The sequence below is a fragment of the Lithobates pipiens genome, unplaced genomic scaffold, assembly GCF_037356315.1.
Source record: "Lithobates pipiens isolate NorthernLeopardFrog02 unplaced genomic scaffold, aLitPip1_a1.2 Scaffold_10, whole genome shotgun sequence".
NCBI lineage: Eukaryota > Metazoa > Chordata > Amphibia > Anura > Ranidae > Lithobates > Lithobates pipiens.
In genome coordinates, this window is record NW_027507686.1 from 60,963,003 (window position 1) to 60,978,899 (window position 15,897).

Consider the following 15,897-nt stretch of genomic DNA (forward strand, 5'->3'; position numbering starts at 1 on the left):
TGGCAGGTCAACATATGTCTGGTCAAGCATGTGGTGCCCAAGCGGCTGATGTTTTGGCCACGTGAGATAAGCTTGAGACATATGTTGCAAATAGCAGCGGTGCGATCTGATGCACTCGTCTCAAAAAAGGCCCACACCAAAGAACTTTTAGAATAACGCGCAGAGGCAGCGCTCTGCACAGGCGGAGCTCTGCGTTGTGATTCAGTCGGTGAGCTGCCCCTAAGCTGGCCCCCGGAGGGCATCCTGCCTCGTTGGACATGTGCCTCCTCCTCCTCCTCCTCCTCCTCCTCCTCCTCCTCCTCCCTCCTTCCAGGCACCCATGTGGAGTCAGTGCCCTCATCATCCCCTCCCTCTTCATCGCTGTAGCAAACCTGGCAGTATGCTGCAGCTTGTGGAACATGACTGCCAGATTGCTGTCCTTCTTGAGCATCCCCTCTCTCTGCGCTCACGCTACTGCCTTCCTCTAGCTGAGTGTCATCATCAGAGCCCACCAAACACTGGGCATCCTCCTGGAGCATGTACCCAACACTGTGCTCAAAGAGTTCAGGAGACTCCTCAGGAGGACGTGGTGGGTCTAGGGAAGGAGTCACTGATGATGACATTGAGAGGAGGGAAGATGATGCGTTGGCAGCTGCTTTGCGACTACCCTGAGACTGGGTGAGAGAGGATGAGGAGGATGAAGAGGGCTTGGTCATCCACTCTACCAAGTCGTTGGCATGTTGGGGTTCAACATGTTCAGCTGCCGAAAAGAAGGACAAGCATGTCCCATGGCCATGTGCTGATGACAATGCACCGCGTCCACGACCAGCACTGTTGTCTCTAGACACAGAGCCTGCTTGCCCTCTTTTATCGGCTCGCGCCTGTCTGCGTCTCCTTGCTGGCCTTCCAGACATGGTAATGGCCTGAAGGGAGTTGGGTAAAACAGCAGTTGGGTAGTTTATATTGTGCTGGAGGCACACAACACCCACTAACTCCTGCAGATGCCTTTTTTTATAGAACACCAGAGATAAAGGGGTATATACAGATGTATACTGTGCTGTGCTGGAGGCACACACAACTTCCAATAACTCCTGCAGATGGCAATTGGGCTCAAATAGAGGACAGCTATGTAGGTGGATTATAGCGGTATGTACTGGGTACAGAGCACGCAGACAGCACGCACTATCTCCTAACACTACTGACTGCAAGCTCTATTATTAAAGATAGATCACTAGCTATATAGGTGAGGTGAATATCGCTGTGTATACTGCGGTCAGGGCACTTAGACAATAACCAGAAAACAGCAGAGATAAAGGGGTATATACAGATGTATACTGTGCTGTGCTGGAGGCACACACAACTTCCAATAACTCCTGCAGATGGCAATTGGGCTCAAATAGAGAACAGCTATGTAGGTGGATTATAGCGGTATGTACTGGGTACAGAGCACGCAGACAGCACGCACTATCTCCTAACACTACTGACTGCAAGCTCTATTATTAAAGATAGATCACTAGCTATATAGGTGAGGTGAATATCGCGGTGTATACTGCGGTCAGGGCACGCAGACAATAACCAGAAAACAGCAGAGATAAAGGGGTATATACAGATGTATACTGTGCTGTGCTGGAGGCACACACAACTTCCAATAACTCCTGCAGATGGCAATTGGGCTCAAATAGAGAACAGCTATGTAGGTGGATTATAGCGGTATGTACTGGGTACAGAGCACGCAGACAGCACGCACTATCTCCTAACACTACTGACTGCAAGCTCTATTATTAAAGATAGATCACTAGCTTTATAGGTGAGGTGAATATCGCGGTGTATACTGCGGTCAGGGCACGCAGACAATAACCAGAAAACAGCAGAGATAAAGGGGTATATACAGATGTATACTGTGCTGTGCTGGAGGCACACACAACTTCCAATAACTCCTGCAGATGGCAATTGGGCTCAAATAGAGAACAGCTATGTAGGTGGATTATAGCGGTATGTACTGGGTACAGAGCACGCAGACAGCACGCACTATCTCCTAACACTACTGACTGCAAGCTCTATTATTAAAGATAGATCACTAGCTATATAGGTGAGGTGAATATAGTGGTGTATACTGCGGTCAGGGCACAGACAATAACCACTACACAACAGCAAGATAGGAAATCAGCCAAAAACGATCGGTGTGTACTGTGTTGAAGGTACACAGAACACCCACTGCTTCAGATCCCAACACACTACACGAGGCCGCCTTAATGGCGGCCTTATATAGTGTGGGGCGTGCACTACACAGCCTGAGCTATGATTGGCCACAGGCATCCTGCCTGTGGCCAATCATGGCTCTCCTCACTACTGGCGCTGCGATTGGCCAAGCATGCGGGGTCACAGTGCATGCTTGGCCAATCATGAGCCAGCAATGCACTGCGCCATCGCAGTGCATTGTGGGCCGTGAGCGCCATGCGAATTTTGACGCGAACAGACCAAGTATTCGGATTTCGCCGAACGGACGAACAGCCAATGTTCGAGTCGAACGTACGTTCGACTCGAACACGAAGCTCATCCCTACCCAGGACCCTGCATTCACCTTATCTGGTCTCCCACAGTACACAGAACATGGAAATGCAATTATTTTACTAAATATAAACTGACAAATACCTTTGAGATTGTAGGCCCCACTCTCCATAAAAACAAAACCATTCCCAAGATATGACCCAAGAAATAATTAGACAAGGAATCAAGTTTGGTCAAATTTGTCTGTGGCACATTTATTGGTTTAAAGCGGCATTTTTTTAGGCATCCCATCATAATGCTTTAATTACACAACTAAAGTTTATAAATGTTTGTTAGTGGGTCTGAATTATATCTTTTAATTATACTTACTATTAATAAAATCTTTTTTTGGCCATTGCCATAATTGTGGGCATGTGAAGCCCAATCACAATCTCTGCCTGGATTACCAATGGAGAGATGCATGCTGGGTAACCAGCATGCACCCCTTGATATTGCACATGTGCGATGCTCCAGTGGCCGTAGCGCCGATTGTTTGGAAAGTTGTCATAACAAAGCGCGCAGACAGAGTAAGGTCCCCTCCCATTGTTATGGCAACCGCTTTAAATCGTGTCATTTCCTGTCAAGAAATAACGCAATTTTTTTCTCACAGTACTGTCTACTGACTCCTGGGAAATGATCACACATTTCCCAGAAGCACAGGCTAGGCCTGTCTATTTTGATCTGGGGGCTGGGAGTGGTCAGAGTAGCAGTGGTTGTGACCACCTGTGCTCCAGTTCTGGGATGCCTCCCCTGCTTCCAGTGAGAATGTTCTAGAAGAGGGGCTGGACCTGGACCTGGAGTGGCAGGCAGCTCATGTGGGAGTGCTGACCAATCCCCATCTGGTATTGTGAGGGGGTGGGCCTCCTATATAAGCTGAGGTAACATGCCACTGGGACGAGATGTCGGCTGAGTGAAGTGAGGAATGGAATACTAGGCAGCAGCAGGAGGGCACCCCCATCTGGGGGGGGATGTACCGATTACAGGAGGAGGCCCAGGGAGAGCTGAGATGGAACTGCCTCTACATGGTCACTGGCATTGTCTTTGTCATCACTAGGGATGAGCTGAACACCCCCCGGTTCGGTTCGCACCAGAACTTTCGAACGGACCCCAAATTCTTACGAACTTTAGAACCCCATTGAAGTCTATGGGACTCGAACGTTCGAAATTAAAAGTGCTAATTTTAACGGCTAATATGCAAGATACTGTCCTAAAAAGGGTTTGGGGACCTGGCTCCTGCCCCAGGGGACATGGGTCAATGCCTAAAATGTTTTTTAAAATGGCCGTTTTGGCGGGAGCACTGATTTTAATGACGATTAAAGTGAAAAAAAAAAAGTGAAATATTCCTTTAAATATGGTGCCTGGGGGGTGTCTGTAGTATGCCTGTGAAGTGCCACGTGTTTCCCGTGTTTAGAACAGTCCCTGCACAAAATGACATTAAACAGAAATAACATCATTGAAAACTGCTTGCGGTTTTAATGTTATATCTGGTTCCTGCAATATGGTTGAAAACCATTGAGAAAATGGCATGGGTAGCCCTCCCTGCGCATTACCAGCCTCTTTGGGTCTTGTACGCATATTAAGGGGAACCCCGTACCCATATTAAAAAAAGGAAATGCGTGTGGCCCCCAGGCCCTATATACTCAGAACAGCAGTATACAGGTGGTGCAAACAAGACAGGGACTGTGTAGGTTTGTTGTGTTAAGTTGAATCTGTTTGTAATTTTCAACTGGTACATTTTGAAAGTGTAGCTCCAGTCAAAAAAACGATTTTTAAGCTTTTTGGAAAACATAGGGAAGGGTTATCACCCCTGTATAATTTGTTTTGTCGTCCATCTTTTTTCATCTCATTCGCTGTTGTCTCCTTCCGTTTGCAAGTAGGAGATGTTTGTAAGTTGGATGTTTGAAAGTAGGGGCCTGCCCTATATGCTCTGCAGAAATGGCGGAACAAGGTGTTGGTTTTGCCACAACATTGTAAGCCCTCAAAGTGACTCTTGGTGGGCGCTGGAGCGCCCTGCTGTGAACGATTATATCAAGAATTGTAATTACATGCCATTGTTGAACAGTGGTAGAAAAATTGACCTTTGGTGGTTGTGGTGCTGGTGCCACAACACTATAAGTCCTCACAGTTACTCTGGGTGGGCACAGGAACGGGCCCTCCTGTGAAATATTATATCAAGAATTGTAATTACATGTCCCTGTTAAACAGGGGCAGAAAAATTGGGCTTTAGGCACTGGTGCTGGTGCCACCACACTGCAACCTCTCCCATATACTCTAGTTTTATTGCAGGAATTAGCCCTGCTGCAAAGCATTGCATCAAAAATTGTACTTGAACGCCCCTGTTAAACAGGGGCAGAAAAATAGGGCCTTAGGCACTGGTGCCACGACACTGCAACCTCTCCCATATACTCTAGTTTTATTGCAGGAATTAGCCCTGCTGCAAAGCATTGCATCAAAAATTGTAATTAAACGCCCCTGTTAAACAGGGGCAGAAAAATTGGGCCTTAGGCACTGGTGCTGGTGCCACGACACTGCAACCTCTCCCATATACTCTAGTTTTATTGCAGGAATTAGCCCTGCTGCAAAGCATTGCATCAAAAATTTTAATTAAACGCCCCTGTTAAACAGGGGCAGAAAAATTGGGCTGATGGCATCACCCAGAACCAGAAATGTTCTTCCAACATATCAGCGGAGGAGGAAGAGGATAGACAATCAACATAACAGGACAGTCACTCAGCATCAGCATAGGCAGTCTTGAAGGGATGTGATATTTCAAAAAAAAATATTCGGTTACATCAGCTTCAGGTGCTTGGTAGCTGTGGGTGATCCAAGACTGATTCATCTTGATGAAGGTCAGTCGATCAACTGATTCGGTGGACAGGCGCACCCTGTGATCGGTAACAAAGCCACCAGCAGCACTGAAGGTGCGTTCCGAAAGAACGCTGGATGCAGGACAGGCCAGTAGCTCAATTGCATACTGTGCAAGCTCTGGCCAGTGATCCATCCTCAAGACCCAGTAAGCCAGAGGATTTTCGGTGGGAAAGGTGTCCAAGTCTGACCTTGCCCCTAGGTATTCCTGCACCATGTAAATCAGACGCTGGCGATGGTTGCTGGAACCGATCATACCTTGGGGCTGCAGACTAAAAAATTGTCTGAAAGCATCAGACGGCCACCTTCTCCACCGCTCCTTCTGACCGATGCCTCAGCAACACGTTTTCAGGACCAGGAGTTTGTAACCTCCCAGTCTCTGGGAACGGTTGCACAGACCTTTCTGCAAGGCCTCCCGGAGATGTCTCATCCTCTGCTCCCTCTGCGATGGCAAGATAAGGTCGGCAACCTTACCCTTGTACCGTGGATCAAGGAGAGTGGCCAGCCAGTAATGGTCCCTCTCCTTGATCCGAAGAATACGAGGATCCTTCCGCAGGCTTTGCAGGATCAGGGAGGCCATGCAGCGTAGGTTAGCTGAGGCATTCGGTCCGGAGTCCTCTGGGTCACTAAGGACAACATGATCCGCAGCTACCTCCTCCCAGCCACGTACAAGTCCACGTGTTTCTTGGGACTGTAAATCATCCCTACAAGACTGCTGCTGCTGCTGATGCTGATGCTGAGTGCCAGTCTCCACCTCCATGCTGACACAATCATCCTCCTCCTCCTCTTCCTCCTCCTCATCCTCTTCCTGTGTGATGGGTGGCACAGCAGGAACACTGTCTGGATAAAGGGGGCCTTGAGAGGCAAGGAAGTCCTCCTCTTCCTGCCTCTGTTCTGCCTCAAGTGCCCTGTCCATTATTCCATGCAGCGTATGCTGCAAGAGGTGGACAAGAGGTACAGTGTCACTGATGCATGCACTGTCACTGCTCACCATCCTTGTGGTCTCCTCAAACGGTGACAGGACAGTGCATGCATCCCTGATCATGCCCCACTGGCGTGGTGAGAAAAAACCGAGCTCCCCTGACCCTGTCCTGGTGCCGTAGTCGCACAGGTACTCATTGATGGCCCTCTGCTGCGTGTGCAGCCGCTGCAGCATGGCCAACGTTGAGTTCCACCTGGTGGGCATGTCACATATAAGGCGGTTCTTGGGCAGGTTCAACTCCTTTTGGAGCTCAGCCAGCCAAGCACAGGCATTAAATGATCGGCGGAAATGCACACAGACTTTCCTGGCCTGCTTCAGGACATCCTGTAAGCCGCGGTACCTGCCCAAGAACCGCTGCACCACCAGGTTAAGGACGTGAGCTACACAGGGCACATGGGTCAGTTGTCCCTGTCGGAGGGCGGAGAGGAGGTTGGTGCCATTGTCACAAACCACCATTCCTGGCTTAAGCTGGCGTGGCATCAACCACCTCTCGGCCTGCCCCTGCAGAGCTGACAAAACATCCGCCCCAGTGTGGCTCCTGTCCCCCAAACAAACCAGCGCAAGCACGGCATGGCATTGTTTTGCCTGCGTACTTGCGTAGCCCCTGGAACGCCTACGGAGCACCGCTGGTTCTGAGGACAGAGCACTGGAAGAGGCCATGGAGGAAGAAGAAGAGGAGGGGGTGGAGGAGAGAGGTGTGTCACAACCAATAGTAGCATTTTGGAGGCGTGGTGGCGGAACAACCTCCAACACTACTGCACCTTGTCCTGCATCCTTCCCAGCTGCCAGAAGAGTGACCCAATGGGCCGTGAAAGACAGGTAACGTCCCTGTCCATGCCTGCTGGACCATGAAACAGCGGTAATATGCACCTTACCGCTGACCGCCCTGTCCAGCGAGGCAAGGACATTGCCTTCCACATGCCGGTAGAGAGCCGGAATCGCCTTCCATGAGAAAAAGTGGCGTTTGGGGACCTGCCACTGAGGAACCGCACATTATACAAACTCACGGAAGGAGGCCGAGTCTACCAACTGAAAAGGCAGCAGTTGAAGTGCTAGCAATTTAGCCAAGCTAGCATTCAACCGCTGGGCATGTGGATGGCTGGGAGTGAACTTCTTTCGCCGGTCCAGCAGCTGGGGCAGGGACATTTGCCTGCTATAATCGGACGTGGGTGTACTGCTAGCAGAGTGCCACACCTAATTCTACACCTTCATTCCTCTCAGAGCAGGTTTCAGAGAGGACTGAAGGTCTAGTGGGGTTGGAGATGCCAGCTGATGAGGAGCAAGGAGAGGTCCGCTTTGTTCTTTGGTGTGGGTCTTTGAGGTACGCTTGCCAACGAGCTGCATGGCAGGTCAACATATGTCTGGTCAAGCATGTGGTGCCCAAGTGGCTGATGTTTTGGCCACGCGAGATACGCTTGAGACATATGTTGCAAATAGCAGCGGTGCAATCTGATGCACTCGTCTCAAAAAAGGCCCACACCAAAGAACTTTTAGAATAACGCGCAGAGGCAGCGCCCTGCACAGGCGGAGCTCTGCGGTGTGATTCAGTCGGTGTGCTGCCCCTAAGCTGGCCCCCGAAGGGCATCCTGCCTCGTTGGACATGTGCCTCCTCCTCCTCCTCCTCCTCTCTCCTACCAGGCACCCACGTGGAGTCAGTGCCCTCATCATCCCCTCCCTCTTCATCGCTGTAGCAAACCTGACAGTATGCTGCAGCTTGTGGAACATGACTGCCAGATTGCTGTCCTTCTCTGCGCTCACGCTACTGCCTTCCTCTAGCTGAGTGTCATCATCAGAGCCTACAAAACACTGGTCATCCTCCTGGAGCATGTACCCAACACTGTGCTCAAAGAGTTCCTGAGACTCCTCAGGAGGACGTGGTGGGTCTAGGGAAGGAGTCACTGATGATGACATTGAGAGGAGGGAAGACGATGCGTTGGCAGCTGCTTTGCTAGTACCCTGAGACTGGGTGAGAGAGGATGAGGAGGATGAAGAGGGCCTGGTCATCCACTCTACCAAGTCGTTGGCATGTTGCGGTTCAACATGTCCAGCTGCCGAAAAGAAGGACAAGCGTGTCCCATGGCCACGTGCTGATGACAATGCACCGCGTCCACGACCAGCACTGTTGTCTCTAGACACAGAGCCTGCTTGCCCTCTTTTATCGGCTCGCGCCTGTCTGCCTCTCCTTGCTGGCCTTCCAGACATGGTAATGGCCTGAAGGGAATTGGGTAAAACAGCAGTTGGGTAGTGTATATTGTGCTGGAGGCACACAACACCCACTAACTCCTGCAGATGCCTTTATTATAGAACACCAGAGATAAAGGGGTATACTGTAATGGAGTCACACAACACCCACTAAGCCCTGCAGATGGCTCTATTAGAGAACAGCAATAAACGGTAGATACAGGTGTATATTGTGCTGGAGTCACACAACACCCTCTAACTCCTGCAGATGCCTTTATTATAGAACACCAGAGATAAAGGGGTATACTGTAATTGAGTCACACAACACCCACTAAGCCCTGCAGATGGCTCTATTAGAGAACAGCAATAAAGGGTGGATACAGGTGTATATTGTGCTGGAGGCACAAAAAACCCACTATCTCCTGCAGATGCCTTTATTATAGAACACCAGAGATAAAGGGGTATATACAGATGTATACTGTGCTGTGCTGGAGGCACACACAACTTCCAATAACTCCTGCAGATGGCAAGTGGGCTCAAATAGAGAAGAGCTATGTAGGTGGATATAGCGGTGTGTACTGGGTACAGAGCACGCAGACAGCACGCACAAGCTCCTAACACTGCTGACTGCAAGCTCTATTATAAAAGATAGATCACTAGCTATATAGGTGAGGTGAATATAGCGGTGTATACTGCGGTCAGGTCAAGCAGACAACAACCACTACAGAAGAGCAAGATCGAAAATCGGCCGATAATGATCGGTGTGTACTGTGTTGAAGGTACACAGAACACCCACTAACTGCTTCAGACACCAACACACTACACAAGGCCGCCGCGCTGGCGGCCTTATATAGTGTGGGGCGTGTACTACACAGCCTGAGCTATGATTGGCCACAGGCATCCTGCCTGTGGCCAATCATGGCTCTCCTCGCTGCTGACGCTGTGATTGGCCAAGCATGCGGGGTCACAGTGCATGCTTGGCCAATCATGAGCCAGCAATGCACTGCGATGACGCAGTGCATTGTGGGCCGTGAGCGCCACACCAATTTGGCGTGAACGGCCCATAACCTTCGGAATTCGGCGAACGGGCGTACAGCCGATGTTCGAGTCGAACGTATGTTCGACTCGAACACGAAGCTCATCCCTAGTCATCACACGTTGGTGATTAGGGTGCCCACGTGTCCCGGATAGTCCTGCAATTGGCAAGTCTGTCCCAGGTCCCAGGCACCTTCATTCCGGGACAATACAGTGTCCCGGAATGATACTGACAGAGTGATCATACCCTGCTGTAGCGCTGGTGCTCACTCTGCCTCCACCTCCATCTGATACTTTACTGGCCACTGGTTGCTAGAGCCGCCTGGCGTATAGCAACCAGTGACATCATGGCTGCTACTCCCTGCTCAGCTATCAAAGCGGGGGAGGGGTTAACTTCCTCCTCCTCTGTGCCAAGTGCTCTCCACCACACTGGATGGCCACCTACCTCCTCTATCTTCTGGCAGGTGACACCGTATCTGGGCCAGGTGTCAGTGGGGGGCTCCACTCATGGCATCCCATGGCTGGAGTCTCTGCTACTTCACTTCCAGTTCCAGTCTCCACGGGGATCTCTAAAATGCATCTGACCCTTCACAGCATGGAGCAGCCAGCACCAGAGATACCAATCAGTGTGATCGCACAGTGAGTGTTATTCTAGTAGGGGGGTATCCGCCAGCCTCTGCCCACACCATAAGGGGACACTCTGGATTGTCAGAGGGAGTTGTAGGAGTTCTATAGAGCTGCCTGTTGGATGGATGAGCCTGTGCCTCTTTGTCGGTCACATTCTTCACCTCCCCCTCCATAACCTGCCTGCTTGGAATGCTCCATGGTGGCCGTGCTAGAATAATCACTACAGCTGTCAGTGTGTTTGTACATGTCTACTGCCTGTGTGTGTGCTAAACTGAGACATGGGACAACACTGGCTGTGTGCTGAGACCCCTCCCCCACTATATACACAGCATGTCACAGTACACAGAGAGGCAGTCCCTGACCTGGAGACCAGACCCTCTCCTTCACCCACTACTGCAGATGGCATCTAACCCTGATTAATAGGGACAGTCCCTGATTTATAAAAAAAAACAAAAAACCTCTGTCCTTCTTTTATTGTCTTCTGTCCCGCTACCAAGTGTAACTATCATAGTTCTAATCCCCGTTTGGAAAGGACAGTCCCTGATGTACAGAGAAAGTCCATGTTATAGACAGTCCATTAAGGAAACTACCCTTGTTATCCACTTGCCCCTTGCGGCATAGCCTCTTGAACGCCTAGGGGGCACCGCTGGTTCCTAGGACAAAGCACAGAAAGAGGCCATGGAGGAAGAAGAGGAGGGGGTGGAGGAGAGAGGTGTGTCAGAATCACCAGTAGTAGCATTTTGGAGGCGGGGTGGTGGAACAACCTCCAACACTACTGAACCTTGTCCTGCATCCTTCCCAGCTTCCAGCAGAGTCACCCAATGCGCAGAGAAAGATAGTTAACGTCCCTGTCCATGCCTAGACCATGAGTCAACATTACTATGCACCTTACCGCTGACGGCCCTGTCCAGCGAGGCCAAGACATTGCCTTCTACATGCCAGTGGAGAGCCGGAATCGCCTTCCGTGTGAAAAAGGGGTGTTTGGGAACCTGTCACTGAGGAACTGCACATTCCACAAACTCCCGGAAGGGGGCAGAGTCTACCAACGGAAAAGGCAGCAGTTGAAGTGCTAGCAATTTAGCCAAGCTAGCATTCAACCGCGGGGCATGTGGATGGCTGGGAGTGAACTTCTTTTGGCAGTGCAGCAGCTGGGACAGGGAAATTTGCCTGGTACAATCAGACGTCGGTGTACCGAAAGCAGATTGCCCGCAAGTACTTGGCTGCGACACACCTAATTCTACACATTCATTCCTCTCAGTGCAGGTTTCAGAGAGGACTGAAGGTATAGTGGGGTTGGAGATCCCAGCTCAAGAGGAGCAAGGAGAGGTCCGCTTTGTTCTTTGGTGTGGGTCTTTTAGGTACGCTTGCCAATGAACTGCATGGCAGGTCGACGTATGTCTGGTCAAGCATGCGGTGCCCAAGCTGCTGATGTTTTGGCCACACGAGATACGCTTGAGACATATGCTGCAAATAGCAGCAGTGCGATCTGATGCACTTGTCTCAAAAAAGGCCCACACCAAAGAACTTTTGGAATAACGTGCAGAGGCAGCGCCCTGCACATGTGGAGCTCTGCGGTGCGATGCAGTCAGTGTGCTGTCCTTAAGCTGGCCCCTGGAGGGCATCCTGCCTCGTTGGAGATGTGCTTCCTCCTCCTCTCAGGCACCCACGTGGAGTCAGTGACCTCATCATCCCCTCCCTTCTCGTCACTGCAGAAAACCTGGCAGTATTCTGCAGCTGGGGGAACATGACTGCCAGATTGCTGTCCTTCAGGGTCGACATGGTGGGGCTAGGGAAGGAGTGACTGATGCCATTGAGCCAAAGGAAGAGGCCACGTTGGCACCTGCTTTGCCAGACAAAGTACCCTGAGCCTGGGTGAGAGAGGATGAGGAGAATGAGGACAGCTTGGTCATCCACTCTACCAAGTCTTCGGCATGTTGTGGCTAAACGCAGCCAGCTGCCAAAAAAAAAGGACAAGCGTGTCCCATGGCCACATGCTGATGAGAATGCACTGTGTCCACGACCAGCACTGTTGCCTCTAGACACAGAGCCTGCTTGCCCTCTTTTATTGGCTCGTGACTGTCTGCCTCTCCTTGTTGGCCTTCCAGACATACTAATAGCCTGCAGGGAGATGTAGCTACACAAAGTTGGGAGGTATATACTGATTATACTGCAGCTAGCAGAATCAACTGCCTGCCTGTCTTATTAGTATGAGAACACCAGCAATTGCCTTCAGGTAGCTTTATGTGCGCACTGTGCAGATGACACAGTACATCAACTGTAATTACTGCAGCTGCCTGCCTGTGGTATAGGATCAGAAGAACACCAGCAATTGGGGTAGCTTTAAGTGCACACTGTGCAGAGTACACAGTACACCAACTGTAATTACTGCAGCTGCCTGCGGTATAGGATCAGAAGAACACCAGCAATTGGGGTAGCTTTAGGTACACACTGTGCAGAGTACACAGTACACCAACTGTAATTACTGCAGCTGCCTGCCAGTGGTATAGGTTTAGAAGAACACGAGCAATTGGGGTAGCTTTAAAGTGGTTGTAAACCCTCCCCCACAACTTTTTCCCATGTAAATCAGCATAAAAAAAACCCTAATGAACACTGCTTGTAGATATCTCCTTACTTGCTTAGTATTGTTGTAATCCTTTGTTGTTCTGTAGAATGAAGTCACTGAGCATGCCCAGATCTCCCCTGATTTAAGGCACACTCTCTATGTCTTATCTATCTGTTATCAGGACTTCCTACGGCACAACACTGAATTCTGCTAATCACTCAGAGCTTCCTCCTACACACCATGTGACCATGTGACATGACATACAGTCTAAACTTGGCCATTACTGCAGTCTTATCAGCTGAAGCTGATAAGTCTGACAAAGGGAAACGTTAGACATTGGCACAAGTAAATACTATGAAATAAACAAGTAAGCTATGAACAGGGAAGTAGGGTTGCCATAGAAACGTTGGATTGAGAAGGAGGCTTGGTTAGCAGTACAGGAAGTGCTCAATGTAACGGCGGAAATACACTCCACTGTGGACTCAGAAAACAATACTTAAGATGGTGCTGCCTAACCCCTGGAAACAAGTTTTTTAAAGTTTCTTTAAACAGTAAGTAATATGCAATTTGGGCTGAATTACAGTGGCTATAGTCTGATAATGACTTATTATAATGGACTAAATGAAAGAGTGGGAGAGTTTACTTCCTCTTTAAGTGCACACTGTGCAGAATACACAGTACACCAACTGTAATTACTGCAGCTGCCTGCGGTATAGTATCAGAAGAACACCAGCAATTGGGGTAGCTTTAAGTGCACACTGTGCAGAGTACACAGTACACCAACCGTAATTACTGTAGCTGCCTGCCTGTAGTATAGGATCAGAAGAACAATAGCAATTAGGGTAGCTTTAGGTGCACACTGTGCAGAGTACACAGTACACCAACTGTAATTACGACAGCTGTCTGCGGTATAGGATCAGAAGAACACCAGCAGTTGGGGTAGCTTTAGGTTCACACTGTGCAGAATACACAGTACACAAACTGTAATTACTGCAGCTGCCTGCCTGTGGTATAGGATTAGAAGATCACAAGCAATTGGGGTAGCTTTAAGTGATCACTGTGCAAAGGACACAGCACTAGGGTTGCCACCTGTCCAGGATTCACCCGGACAGTCAGGGTTTTGAATCATGTGTCCAGGTTTCAGGCAGACTGAAACCCAGACACATTATTCAAACTGGGCAGTGGCTCCTCAAGTAACCAAGATAGTCACTCAAATCTGTTGGCATCTGGGAGCTGCAGGTGGCTGTCTTGGGGCAAGTTCAACATCACTGGGTGGCAGGGTGATGATGTCAGAGCAATTTGGCCACACCCACCGTTCGCTGCTGCACGATATGCACACCACATTACTACTCTCCTTGGGGCACCCAAAGGTTTCCCATGCCGCTAAAGTGTTCGGGTTTGGCTTGAAGAAAAGGTGGCAACCCTACACAGCACACAGGAACGAATCTAGCTAAACTGAATACAATGTGTGATATATACATACCATATTTGCCGGCGTATAAGACGACCCGGCATATAAGACGACCCCCTAAAAACCTGCACAGTTAAAATGTTTTGCCCGTACTCACCGTTTAAGACGACCCCCGATTCCGAGGCTTCCGACGCTTCATATCCCTCTTCTTCTTCGTTCTTGCTGGAGCCATTTCCTTCTTCCTTCTGGTGCTGGAGCCAATCACGGCGAGCAATGTATTCTATTAATGAATACAAAGCCTGCTGGGATTGGCGGAGGCTGTTACATCATCAGCCCGCGCCTCACTCTCAAAGCCAATCGGAGCAGGCTACTGTGTGTAGCCTGCTCGGATTGGCAGAGATTGCTGCTCCAATCCGAGCAGGCTCTGTATTCATTTGAATACATCGCTCACTGGGATTGGTTCAGTGGTATATACTGTATGTAGCCCGAAGCTACATACAGTATTACCGGACAGCCAGAAGGCATCCCAGCAGCGGACCCGGCGTATAAGACGACCCCTCCTTTTTGCTCAGTTTTTTTAAGTGTAAAAGGTCGTCTTATACGCCGGCAAATACAGTATACATACATACATACATACATACATACATACACACACACACACACACACACACACACACACACACACACACACACAACACCTAGGATGCATATATAAACATAATACACTCACCGCAGCTAACTGACTCGCCTCCTGCCTGCTCTATCTCTCTCTCTCTCTCTCTCTCTCTCTATCAGCACGCCGGAACACACTACACAAGGCCGACTTCCAGGTGGCCTTATATAGTGTGGGGCGTTTACTAAGCCCCCTGAGCCATAATTGGCCAAAGCCACCCTGGCTTTGGCCAATTACAGCTCGCTGTACAGACAGCGCTGTGATTGGCCAAGCATGCGGGTCATAGTGGATGCTTGGTCAATCATCAGCTAGCAATGCACTGCGATGCCGTAGTGAATTATGGGCCGTGACGAGCCACTCTAATTTGGTGCGAATGGCCCATAATGTTCGCAATTCGACAAACGGTTTGACAGACGATATTCGAGTCGAACATGGGTTCGACTCAAACTTGAAGCTCATCCCTAGTTGCCAACATTGTAAAAAAAAATTGCGGGACACTTTTTGGGCTGTAGGTGGAGCCCTATTTTAATTAGGGGCAGGGCATGCGTTTGCAGGCGGGGCATAGGAACAAAATAAAATGAAGGTAACTGGGCAGATTAATAATTTTGTGTTCACGAAGTGATGATGAAATGTATTATTATTAATATAAAGGAAAATTGTTATTTATATATTAAAGCAGAGTTCCACCCTGAAATTTTTTTTGCATATTTGTAGCAGTGTAGTTGATACACCAATTCACCCCGCTGCCAGACTTCATACATCACTTACAGAGACAGTGAACAGTCTTTTGCTGATTTTGTTTTTGTTGTTTTATTGGGGGGTACAACTTTGGGGGAAAGGGTATATGGGATGCCAATAGAATCTTTTAATTGCCATCATATTTTTAAGAGCCAGAAGAGGTGATGTGGATATATTACATAGTTGCCAACATTGTAAAAAAAAAATTCGGGACACTTTTTTTGGCAGTAGGCGGAGTTGTTTTATAATTAGGGGGCGGGGCATGCTGTTACAGGTGTGGCATAGGAAAAGGTGAA